Below are 4,324 nucleotides of genomic sequence, written 5' to 3' on the forward strand. Positions count from 1 at the left end.
AGTCGCACTATGTCGTCCACATACATCAGTCCAGGGACCTTCTTTTGCACCATTTGTCTATTACGCATGCAGGATAAATCGAACCCTAATTCGCTGTTTCCCAGTCGTCTTTCTATGCTCTTAACATAAAGCGTGAACAACAATGGAGACAGAGGACATCCTTGCTTCACTCCTTGGTGAATTCCCACCACTTCATTACTTTTTCGACCTTCTCGTACAACTTATACTCGGTTGTCTCTATATATCTCCCTCAGCAGCTCCACGAAATCATAATCTATGCCTTCGTGCTTAAGAATCCCCTGTCTACGTTGCCATAGGCTCTTTTAATATCTATAAATGCTATCGATAAAGGTCGATTCTGAGCCTGGTCCTGCTACCATGCTATTCGGGACAATTTCTGCTGCCTTTTTCCAATAAAAGCTTTCTATGCTAAATTTTTACTCTCCTTCCTAGATGTTACCGTGACCCTTATAGCCGTTTGCCAGTTTTTAATTGGAGTTACGAGTGCTTGTATATGGTGCCAGAATATTTTTGGTACACCTTTGTGTCTTCTTGGGAAATGTTATGCACCTAACCTTCATTTGCGCGTTAAATTATTTCTTGCACTGCCTTGCTCACTTGCCACCGTTTTCTTCTCTCCGTATTTGTTCCATCTAAGGAGCACCTCTTTGTGTAATTCCAACTTTTTGGCTTCTCGATGATCCCTGGACGCCTGCTTACGCTCTTCTATAGACCTTTTCACAGACCGGCATTTGAGTAGCGCCATTGCCCGACACGGGCAACGCCTAACGTTAAAACATGTTATGCCGCCATTTTGAACTGTGATCCTTGCGAGAGCAGGCCCACCGCACTTCGGTTATGTGATCTTCGCCGAGCATTATTTCGACTGTTTTCTTCCGCTTCGCTTGCCTTGTGCCGCTTGACTTGTAACATGTTTCACGTGCTCGCTTGACCACTCAGTGTGAAGTGCAATGGCAACAGCAAGCCTAGCCAGTGGATGTGGCGTTCTGTCGTCGGTATAGCGGCGGCAGCCGCGTCTGCTTCGTCAAAACTTGGCATGCTAATCAGCGGTAATTTTCACTGTTCTTGCTGGGCACATGTCACTGTAGTCGTCGATTGAATGTGATCACCATTACGTGTCGCGGTTGAGGGTTACCTCATTTAGCGAAAGCAGGTGCGCACGTAGCTGTCGGGCAATGCTTAGAACCAGGCGCTGGCGGCCCGCCGGCGCGTGTCAGAGGTTGGTAGATATGCGGTGGTTACTCCATACGATTCCGACGCAACTCAACAGCTCAATTATGCAAAATTTATTAGATCTGGTGGAGCGTAGGGTGCTTATAACTAAAGGTCAAAGCAGAAGCGTGCCGCTTGTAGGGTCTCACACGTGCTCTTGGGGCAAACGAACGACAATGTAGTGCAAACAATCACAAGGGCATATATTGCACCTTTCACACACTAATGCATGCTAGCCGAATTACTACGCATAGAACATTCACATGGGCGCGCGACAAATCAAGGAAGTCCGACTCACCGCGACCGGATAGCGAGCGAATACGTTCGCGCCATGCTATGACACCCTCGCCTAGTCGTTCACGTGTACGGTCACGCGAACGGTGGCGAGTTCGAGCGATCCGTGTTCGTCCATACTGGTGTCCTGCCCCTAGCCTCGCGAGACGGTCTCGCGAAGCGTGTATCGGCGCACGCGCGGAACGTCCGCATCGCTCATCGCCCCCAACCCGAAAGAGAAGCGCCTTCGACGGTTCGACCTTTTGCTCCCAAGTCACCCCGCCGTTCGGTGGCGTTAGCATCGCGACACTCACGCCATCTTTTGCAATGCGCCACAACCACTACGACCGCTGCCAGCGCTTAGCCACGCGGAGAAGCCGGATTACAGGGGACGCGAGCTATGCTGGGAAAACAACATCAGGGGACGCGTGAGAGTCGCGCATCCCCACACGCTAGAATCGCGGTACCCACAGCGAACCGACGCGCCACAGTGATCCCAGATGCCAGCGCAACTGATACAGCCGAGGTACAGTGTACTAGAATAGATCGAGCCCGATCTGGATCAGAATGTTCGACCGCAATTGGCTCCCTTCCACAGATTGATCAAAGAAGCCAATCGCGACCGAGACATTCGATCCAGATCGGGCTAGATCATGATCAAAAGTGTGCCGTGTGATCCCCGTATTAGGCACTGGAATGAAGTCGTGTTTGAAATAATAACAAATGTAGCCTCTGCCACTACATACGAGAAAATATTGCATCGAAGAGCTGACAATTCCCACAACCTATTGGGAAATATGCCGAAAAGGGTTTACCAAAATGCATTATTTTACTGATGTGTGCATTGGTTCATATTAGACTGAAATGCCAAGTCCTCAGGTGATGCAGGAAACCAGTGAAACGTGTACATACCACATCGGCAGTGGTCTCGCGGAGTGCAGTGTTGTGGACACACTATACTCCCCAAATCGTTATTTTCTGCTGTGCACCCATAAACTGCACAGTGCTGGCCTGTAGCCTTTTGATGAGTATATGCCATTAATTACGAGCGTAAGTCATTCGGGACAAAAATAAACGGAAACATCGAAGGAAAGCTACCACTCCACAACGCAAGCGCAAGGCATGCTCAGAGTCTAGACCAAACAGGCAACATTGACACATACTCTCGACGCCAGACCGCCGGAAGTGCCCTCGTGAAAACGTCTATAGCTTGCTTTATTTCCTTGTTCGACCAATTTTTTTTTTCGTGTCTGTCTTATTTCCTGTCGCATAACGTCTACTGGTAAGGATGTATTTTTGGGCTAGTTGGTTCTTCAACATCAATTAAAAGATAGCGCCATAATATGCACAGGACCAAACGACGAGTAACGAGACGGACACAGGGCGCCCTGTGTCTGTCTCATTACTCGTCGTTTGGTCCTGTGCATATTCTGGCGCTGTCTTCTAGTAGATAACGTCTACCAGTTCCTTATATTCCCAGATTGCTGTAGGAAAAGCCTCATTTTTCTTCTGTGTTTTTTGCGATCTCAGTTATTTGCTCTTCATTCGTGTTTAGAAATTTCGATGCTATTGATTCGTTTTTGGCGTTAATACATCTCCCAAACTTTAACGTTAAACGTCTACGATCGCTACCCAGGTTATTTTTTTCTATTTTCGTCTATTATCACTTGGTAGAGTTGTTCGTAGACCATTTTTGAGAGTAAGGCGTAGTCGATACATGACTTCATGTTTCCGCATTGCCACGTTACATGTCCATTACATTTATTTTCCCTGTTAACTACAATAAGGTTCTGCTCATCACACAGATCCAGCACTAGAGAACCGTTGTAATCAGCATATCCGTCTAAATCTTCCATGTGCGCGTTCATGTCTCGCACTAATATCATCTGGCCCGATTTCTTTAACTCATTGACGTCGCTACTAACGCAATCAATCAATTCTTTATTTTTATCGCTGCTATAACTACCTCTCCATAGTTAAGCTACTCCCAGCCATGTATTTTTGCATTGCCCTGTGCCGTTACTCCATAAATTCTCCTTACATGGCCCTTTTACCTTTTGCCACTTCAGACCTCGTCTAATTAGTATGTCTCCGCCTTTCCTTGGCCCAGTCATTCTGTTGCATCCTTCCCATAGAAAATTGTCAATAACAGGCGGCTGCTCCAAATATCCTGAATGCGTTTCGGTCAAGGTGTACACGCTAATCGCTTCATCATTCCGCTGCGTTTGAATTTCCAGCCATTTTTCCTGCTTGCTACCACCCTGCATGTTTATGTAACAAATTTAACCTTCTCTATTCTTATTCTTTGTGCGGCTTTTCCTAACTCCTTGTCGTCTAATTATGCCGTTGATTGGTTTGTCGCTACATTCTATACTTAATCTTGCTGCCTGATTGCCTGGCGCTCGCCTAAAAAAACTACAGCCCGCGCCACGAACCGACGTCCAACCGCTGTTGCTACTCTTTCACTAAAATGTATCCCGTCACGCACAAAAGCGCCTTCGCGGCTAGCTGGGTGCACTTCTCAGGTTGATGTCGATGACCGTAAAATTCATTGCTTTAGCTAGCGTCCAAATTTCCCTGTTTACTGCAAGCACATACCTTTCAATTGCATACCCCTGCCTTTCAGCCTCTGGCACCGTGCACACCGCGATTTGTACTTCCTTTGAAACATTCCACAGGTCGCTGACCCCTTTGGCTATTTGCTTTGTGATCCCTTCCCCTCTTCCGTGCAGTACGTCAATCACTCCGCCCATTATCACCGCTAGATGTCTCTCCTCCATTGTGTCCCACATGCGTACCTTGGCTTTCGCTATCACCT

This window comes from Dermacentor silvarum, chromosome 1 (assembly GCF_013339745.2).
Source record: "Dermacentor silvarum isolate Dsil-2018 chromosome 1, BIME_Dsil_1.4, whole genome shotgun sequence".
NCBI classification, from domain to species: Eukaryota; Metazoa; Arthropoda; class Arachnida; order Ixodida; family Ixodidae; genus Dermacentor; species Dermacentor silvarum.